Source organism: Arachis hypogaea, chromosome 14, assembly GCF_003086295.3.
Source record: "Arachis hypogaea cultivar Tifrunner chromosome 14, arahy.Tifrunner.gnm2.J5K5, whole genome shotgun sequence".
NCBI lineage: Eukaryota > Viridiplantae > Streptophyta > Magnoliopsida > Fabales > Fabaceae > Arachis > Arachis hypogaea.
Genome location: NC_092049.1, coordinates 30,501,117 through 30,510,645, shown reverse-complemented (window position 1 = coordinate 30,510,645; position 9,529 = coordinate 30,501,117).

Below are 9,529 nucleotides of genomic sequence, written 5' to 3'. Positions count from 1 at the left end.
AGACAGACCATCATCGAATATACTTATGATGCTCCATTCTGGAAGCATGTCAGTAGAACACGTTTTGATCCGTTGCTTATATCTTTCCCAAGCTTCATAGAGGGATTCTCCTTCCTTCTGTCTAAAGGTTTGGATTTCCACTCTAAGCTTGCTCATCTTTTGGGGTGGAAAGAATTTGGCCAAAAAAGCACTGACCAACTTATCCCAAGAGTTCAGGCTATCCTTAGGTTGTGAATCCAACCATGTTCTAGCTCTGTCTCTTACAGCAAAAGGGAAAAGTATAAGCCTGTAGACCTCGGGATCAACGCCATTGGTCTTGACAATGTCACAGATTTGCAAGAATTCAGCTAAAAACTGATGAGGATCTTCCATTGGAAGTCCATGAAATTTGCAATTCTGCTGTATTAGAGAAACCAATTGAGGCTTAAGCTCAAAATTGTTTGCTCCGATTGCAGGAAGCGAGATGCTTCTTCCATAGAAGTTAGAAGAGGGTGCAATAAAGTCACCAAGCATCTTCCTTGCATCTCCACCATTGTTATTAGGTTCGGCCATGTCTTCCTCTTTTTCGAAAATTTCTGTCAGGTTCTCTCCAGAGAGTTGTGCTTTAGCTTCCCTTAGCTTCCTCTTCAGAGTCCTTTCAGGTTCAGGATTAGCTTCAACAAGAATATTCTTATCCTTGTTCCTGCTCATATGAAAAAGAAGAGAACAGAAAAGAAAATATGGAATCCTCTATGTCACAGTATAGAGATTCCTTATGTGAGTATAAGAAGAAAAGAATAGAAGAAGGAGAAGAGAAAAACTCGAACACAGAGAAGAAGATGGGGTTCGAATTATGAGAGAAGTGTTAGTAGATAAATAAATAAATAGAAGGAGATGAGAGAGGGGGAGAGAATTCGAATTTAATTTAAAATAAAAGGGAAATTATTTTTATTTTTATTTTAATTTTAAAATGTAGTTAGTATTCGAAAATTAAGGAGGAAAATAAAATTAAATTGAAGTTTAAAACAATTAGTTAATGAAAAGAAATTTTTGAAAAAGAGGTTAGTAATTTTAGAAAATAAGAGAGAGAAACGTAGTTAGGTGGTTTTGAAAAAGATAAGGATTTTAAAAATCAAACAAAAAGTTAAGTGGTTAATTGAAAAAGATTTTGAAAATCAATTTTGAGAAGTTAGAAAAGATTTTAAAATTAAGTTTTGAAAAAGATATGATTGAAATTTATGATTGAAAATTATTTTGGAAAAGATTTGAAAAAAAATTAAAAAAGATTTTATTTTGAAAATTGAAGTTGATTACTTGACTAACAAGAAACTAAAAGATATGATTCTAAAATTTAAAGATTGAACCTTTCTTAATAGGCAAGTAATAAACTTTAAAATTTTTGAATCAATCACATTAATTGTTAGTAAAAAATTTGAAATTATGAAATGAAATTAAGAAAAAAGATTTTGAAAATCATTTTTTTTTAATTTTCGAAAATCATAAAGGAAAATGAAAAAAAGTTTTGATTTTTGAAAAAGTTTTGAAAAGATAGGATTTTAAATTGAAAATTTGACTTGACTCATAAAAAGTAACTAAATTTTTAAAAATTTTTGACTAAGTCAATCCAAATTTTCGAAATTTATGAGAGGAATAAGGGAAAGATATTTTTTTATTTTTGAATTTTTAATGAGGAGAGAGAAAAACAACAAAAATACTCAAAACATGAAAATTATGAATCAAAACACACAATGCATGCAAGAACACTTTGAATGTCAAGATGAACACCAAGAACACTTTGAAGATCATGATGAACATCAAGAACTTATTTTTGATCATTTTTAAGAAAAGAAAAACATGCAAGACACCAAACTTAGAAATTTTCAAACTTTAGACACTAACAAATTGAAAATGCATATGAAAAACAAAAAAAGAAACAAAACATGAAAATGCAAAGATCAAACAAAGAAGATCATCAAGAACAACTTGAAGATCATGAAGAACATCATGCATGAGTTTTCGAAAATTTTAATGAAAATTAAAAATATGCAATGGACACCAAACTTAAAATTTGACACTAGACTCAAACAAGAAACACAGAATTATTTTTGGTTTTATGATTTTATTAAATTTTTTTTTGGATTTTTCGAAAATTAATTGGAAAAAGAAAAATAAGGATTTCAAAATTTCTAATGAGAATTCCAGGAATCATGCAATGTTAGTCTAAAACTCCGGTCCAGGAATTAGACATGGCATACTAGCCAGCCAAGCTTTCAGTGAAAGCTTCGGTCCAAAACACTAGACATGGCCAATGGCCAGCCAAACTCAAACAATCCCCGACAACGGCGCCAAAACCTTGGTACACAAAATTGTGATCTCAATGGCGCCAAAAACTTGGTACGCACTATCATAATCTCAATTCTTCTTCACAACTTCGCACAACTAACCAGCAAGTGCACTAGGTCGTCCAAGTAATAAACCTTACGTGAGTAAGGATCGATCCCACGGAGATTGTCGGCTTGAAGCAAGCTATGGTCATCTTGTAAATCTCAGTCAGGCGAATTCAAATGGTTATGGGATTTTGATAATTAAAATATAAATAAAAGATAAAATAAGATAGATATACTTATGTAATTCATTGGTGAGAATTTCAGATAAGCGTATGAAGATGCTTTGTTCCTTCTGAACTTCTGCTTTCCTATTGTCTTCATTCAATCATTCATACTCCTTTCCATGGCAAGCTATATGTTGGGGATCACCGTTGTCAATGGCTACCATCCTTCCTCTCAGTGAAAATGGTCCAAATGCGCTGTCACCACATGGCTAATCATCTGTCAGTTCTCGATCATGTTGGATTAGGATCCATTGATCCTTTTGCGTCTGTCACTACGCCCAACACTCTCGAGTTTGAAACTCATCACAGTCATCCCATCCCAGATCCTACTCGAAATACCACAGATAAGGTTTAGACTTTTCGGATCTCAGGAATGACCGCCAATAATTCTCGCTTATACCACGAAGACTCTAATCTGAACCAGGAGCCCAAGAGATAAACGCTCAAGCTATTGCAGATAGAATGGAGGTGGTTGTCAGGCACGCGTTCATAGGTGAGAATGATGATGAGTGTCACAGATCATCACATTCATCAAGTTGAAGTACGAGTGAATATCTTGGAATAAGAATAAGCTTGAATTAAATAGAAAAACAATAGTATTTTGCATTAATTCATGAGGAACAGCAGAGCTCCACACCTTAATCTATGGGGTGTAGAAACTCCACCATTGAAAATACATAAGAACAAGGTTCAGGCATGGCCGAACGGCCAGCCCCCTAAACGTGTACAATATAAAATTATCAAAAGATTCTTTTTCAGAGATTTTCTAAAAGTAGTTTTTATACTAGACTAGTAACTAGGGTTACAGAAAATAAGTAAATGATGCAGAAATACACTTCCAGGCCCACTTGGTGTGTGCTTGGGCTGAGCATTAGGCTTTCATGTGTAGAGACTCTTTTTGGAGTTAAACGCCAGGTTGTAGCCTGTTTTTGGCGTTTAACTCTAATTTGCAACCTGTTTCTGGCGTTTAACTCCAGAATAGGACAGGAAGTTGGCGTTTGAACGCCAGTTTGCGTCATCTAAACTTGGACAAAGTATGGACTATTATATATTTCTGGAAAGCCCTGAATGTCTACTTTCTAACGCAATTGAGAGCGCGCCAATTGGGTTTCTGTAGCTTCAGAAAATCCACTTCAAGTGTAGGGAGGTCAGAATCCAACAGCATCTGCAGTCCTTCTTCAGCCTCTGAATCAGATTTTTGCTCAGGTCCCTCAATTTCAGCCAGAAATTACCTGAAATCAAAGAAAAACTCACAAACTCATAGTAAAGTCCAGAAATGTGATTTTTATTTAAAAACTAATAAAAATATACTAAAAACTAACTAAATCATACTAAAAACTACTTAAAAATAATGCCAAAAAGCGTATAAATTATCTGCTCATCAGTACGCACAGGAGGTTGTGCGCACGCACACTAGGCGATGCTTGAATGGACACGCGATGCGGCTTGTGCGCACACGTGGCTCTGATTTGATGGCTGTGCGTATGCATGCAGGTCTGTGCGCACGCACACTAGGCTAAGCTCTTCTCCTTTGATTCTTCATGCCTCCTCCACTTTGAATGCTCTTCTTCCAATTCTCCAAGCCATTCCTGCCTTATACCTCTGAAAGCACTCACAAATAACATCAAGGCATCGAATGGAAGGTAATTGGAGTGAAATTAATCAAATTAGGCACAAAAGAGCATGTTTTCATAATCAAGCACCATTTAGGAGGAAAGTTCAATTGCATGCTATTTAGTGGAATAAGTGCAAGTTTATATAATGAAATCCATTCAATTTCAACCAAAAATCATCACCAAATATAGATTCATCAATTTCCCCTTGAGAAAAGGAGATTGAGAGAACGAATCCACCTTTGATGGTGGCGGCTAGTACTCCTCCTTGAGGACCCAATGTAGTGCTTGATCTCTTCAATGTCACTCCTTTGTCTTTGTTGTTCTTCCTTCATAGCCCTTTGATCTTCCCTTATTTCATTAAGGATGGTGGAATGCTCTTGATGCTCCAACCTCAATTTCTCCATATTAGTGTTTAATTTTCCAAGAGAATTATACAATTAGTCCTAATAGCCTTGAGAAGGGAAATGCATCCCTTGAGGATCTCAGGGATCTCATGTTGAGGCGGGTGCACAGGCTCTTGTGCATGCTCTCTAGTTTGCTCCATCCTCTTCTTAGTGATGGGCTTGTCCTCTTCAATGGAGATATCTCCCTCTATGACAATTCCAGCTGAATTGCATAGATGACAGATGAGGTGTGGAAATGCCAACCTTGCTTTGGTGGAAGGCTTCTCAGGTGTACAATTCTTGAGGGATCACCTCATTGGTACGGTAATTTATAACCCACAAACTTACCGGCAAGTGCAACGGATCGTACCAAGTAATACCTCAGGTGAGTGAGGGTCGATCCCACGAGGATTGATAGACTAAGCAACAATGACTGAGTGATTGGCTTAGTTAGACAAACAGAAAATAGTGTTTTGGTGTTCAAAAGACATTAAACAATATAAAGAATATTAAAAGAGCAAGTAACTAAGTTGGGAGTAAAGTATGGAGAAGGCAGTTAAGGCTTCAGAGTTATCTATTTTCCGGATTAATTTTTCTTATTAATTTATTTTAATCATGCAAGATTTAATTCATGGCAAACTACATGTGACTAGACCTTCCTAGTCTCTCCTAAAATTCATCAACTGCCAATTCCTTGGTCAATTAATTCCAATTAGAGGGTGAAGCTTAAATCTAGTTTATATGCCACAGAAATCCTAATTACCAAAATATAAAAGGATTATATGTCACGTATCCTATCAAATCCAAATAATTAAAATTTAGGAGAATTTATTTTCAAGATGTTGTTCAAGTAAAGAGCTTTTTCAAGTTATACAAGAACTCAATTAGAACATGGGTCATACTTCTGTTCCACCCAAGTTCATAAAATAAAAAATGAAAACAATTCTTGAAATATAAATCAATACATAAATTAAAATGGAAAAACTACCAAAAGTACCCATGAAGTTTACGAACGCTGACAAAAGTATCCATAAACTAAGGAAATTAACGCTGTACCCATAAAAGATGGGTTCCGTATGACAAAAGTATCCAAATCCTAATTTTTTGTTGATTTTTTAATAAAATTCCTAAACCACCCCACCCTAATCCCATTCTACCGTCACTCTCTCTCTCCTCACTTATCCCTCAAAAACCCTCACAGAGTCACAGAAACTCTCCTCCTACCTCCTCATTGCCGTCCGCCACCAACCTACTCCATTACCACCAATCTCTTCCCCTCTCACTTCTTCTCCCTCTCACTATTAAGGTGATTACAACACCTTCATTGCACACCTGTGACCCAACCTGAGGAGAATGTTGTCGTGAAGCGCTTGTTGCAACCGAGAAGAACGTCGTCGTGGCGCATCTGACCCAGCCGAGGAGAACACCGTTGTCGCACACCTGAGAATAGAGAGGGGTTGTGGTACTCTTGCATGCAGAAAGAGGGTTCGGTAAAGAGAAATCAGAGAAGAAAGGGAGGCGGCACTGTGGATGGAGGTTCTGCCATTGACGATGTTACAGTCGGCCGGCGAAGAAAAAGGTATTTCTTTTTTTAAAACATTTTTATTTTATTTTTCTTCTTTTCAGAAATTAATTTAGTTACTACTAAAATGATACTGTTCTATTTTTTTTAATCTGCTTCTATTGTATATGAAGGCTGAGATTGATTTACAGAAGATCCAATTGATGGCTACTTCTACTTCTAATTTTTGCTGAAATAAATTTCAAATTGGATGAAAAGATTTGTTGATTTTTTATGGTTGATGGCTTTTTCTATTTCTAGTTTTGCTAAAGTGAATTGAAATTGGATGAATGGATTTGAAAATTTTTATGTTTTAAGTATTTTTTGGTGTTTGATTAATTTGGTTTGGGTATGGATTATAAACTTATGAGTGAATCGGTTCAGGTCCGATCCTCTACCACCACCACCACTACCATTGATTTCGGTCTGGTTTGTTGTAGGAGTAGTTTTGGATTCCATGACAAGAGTTAGTGCAAATTGAGTTATGAAAGGTTGAAAAAGTGAGTTGAGGTTGTGTGTAGGGTAGTTTAGGAATTTTATTAAAAAATCAACAAAAAATTAAAATTTGGATACTTTTGTCATACGAAACCCATCTTTTATGGGTACAGCGTTAATTTCCTTAGTTTATAGGTACTTTTGTCAGCGTTCGTAAACTTCATGGATACTTTTGGTAGTTTTTCTAATTAAAATAGAAAAGCAATAAAATCAATCAATACAATAGACAGAGCTCCTAACCTTAACAGTGGAGGTTTAGTTGCTCATGGTTCAAAGAGAAAATAAGGATTCTGATAAAATGTATTTTGGTAGTCTGGAATGGAATTCCTCCAGGTGAATAATTCCAATCCCCTTTATATCTAATCCTAATAAATTTTAAAATCTATCTTCTAAAACTAAAATAATATCTTTTCCTATTTTGAATTAAAAATAAAGTTTAAATCTGAATTAATTAAAGCAATCAGCATGTCTTCAATTGATGGATGGGGACTACTTGTTTCGTAGGGTCCACACTTAACTTTGAGTGGGAATAACCATTCTTGTGTGAATCTCCCTTGAGTCTCTGCTATCCCCTGGCTCTAGTCTGTGTTTTTGGGCCGAAAACTGGGTCAAAACTTGGCCTGAAATCGCCCCCAGCGTTTTCTGCAAATTCTGCATGTCGCGCATGTCACGCGTACGCGTCAGTCACGCGTACGCATCGATGATCTTCTTCGCGTGTCACGCGTACGCGTCAGGTACGCGCACGCGTCACCATGGACAGCTCCGAATCACACGTACGCGTCAGGCAAGCGCACGCATCGCTCCTCGCTGGTCAGCTCCTTGGTTTCTTCTCTTTCTCTGCAGAAACTCCATCAAATCCATCCGAATACTACCTAAAATAAACAGAATTGCACAAGACTCAAAGTAGCATCTATAGTGGCTAAAAGATAATTAATTCTCAGTTAAACTCAATGATTTAAATGCAAATTCACTAGAAAAGATAGGGAAGATGGTCACGCATCACAACACCAAACTTGAATTATTGCTTGTCCTCAAGCAACCAAACTAATATAAGCTTAGAATGTGAATTTGCATGAGAATGAGAGTTTGATTAAGCTCATGTCTCTTCTTATAGTGGGTTTACAACTGCAAGCCTGAATAGTTTTGGCATCTCACTCTCCTTTGAATCAGAAGAATGTCACTGTCATTCAGAATTAGAATCTGGATAATATTATGAACTCTCTGATCTTTTGTAACTCAATTTAACCCTTGAACACAGCAATTTTTCTTTTCTTTGGTGCTTTTCATCTTGAGCCTAGCCGTGACTTTAAATGTTTTGTCTCAAGTTTTACTTGACACAGAAACACCACAAGCACGTAACTGGGGAACTCTTTTGAAGTTTTGATTTTTTTCAGCTACTCCCAGACAGTGGTGCTCAAAGCCTTTGGCATACTCTGCTAATTGCAATTGATCTCGACTCTAAATGTTTTGTCTCAAGGATTACTTGACACAAGAACACCACAAGCATGTGACTAGGGAAACAACTCTTTGAGCTTTTAATCATGTCTAACCTCCCTAGTCATTGATGCTCAGAGCCTTGGACCTTGCTTTTATATCCCCCTTTTTTTTCAATGCTATTTCTTTTGCTTCAAGGATTAAACTTTTGTTTATTTCAGAGAAGTCATAATAATTCTCTAAATTCCTGTTCCTTGTACATCAACATTCTTTGATTCAAATTTAAATGTGTAATGTTCATGTCATGCATTCAGAGTCACAGAAAATACCATCACATTTAAATGAATAAGACTATTCTTCAATATAAACTCAATTTCTCGTGCAATATATCACTTCTTTTTCTTTTTCTTTTTAGATTCAAGTTCAGTGAGTGATACATGAGACAAATAACAGAATGAAACTAATTCTAAGAACTGAAAGTACTAAAGACCATGCAGGCAATCAAAGCAACAGAAAACAGAAAATAACACAAATAAGAACGGAAGAGAAATAGAATGAAAGGAACTCAACCACCTCAGTTATACTAGTGGCCATCTCATTCCTCCATGAAGAACATTCATCTCCCTCTGGTGCTATTAAAATAAGCAGAAAAGCCATAAGCGTAGCGACAACACCAAACTTAAAGGTTTTCTTGTTCTCAAGCAAATAAGAACTGAAAACAAAAACAAATAGTAAGATGAAAGACGAATAAAAGGATAAAAGAACAAGAGAGGATTAGGATTGGGTGTGGATGATTTGAAATTAGGCGCTGAGGGGTTTAATTTAGGCGTCACATGCGACGCGTACGCGTAAGGGACAGGTACCCGTACATCGCACTAATTTCAAGCGATGCGTACGCGTCTAGGATGCGTACGCGTGGATTTGGTTTGTGCAAATCGCGTGAAGGCAGCCGCGCGCACGCACAACTCTCTGTACGCGTGGCCTGGTGACCAAAATTTTCATATGACGCGTGCGCAGCATGCACGCGCACGCGTGGATGGCCATTTGGGGAAAGGACGCGCAAGCGTCAGGGACGCGTATGCGTGATCAGGTTTGTGCCTCTAGCACAATTCTAGCCCCAAGCCAGCACAACTCTCTGCCCAAACACTCATTGACGCCGATTTGCAGGGTCACGCGTACGCGTTAGGAATGCGCACATGTGGGTGGCCATTGGCGCAAACGACGCACACGCGTGAGGTACGCGTACGCGTGATGCAGCTTATGCGCCCAGTACAGTTCTAGCCCCACTCCTGCTCAACTCTCTGTCAAATTTTATTTTTCACGCACACACATATGACGCGGACGTGTCAGCGACGCTTGCGCGTCGTGTGCTCTTTTTTTTGTGTCGCCTAAAGTGTTTGGTTCCTGTTATAAAATGGCTGCATGATCAGAAAAATAGTGAAAACTCAAT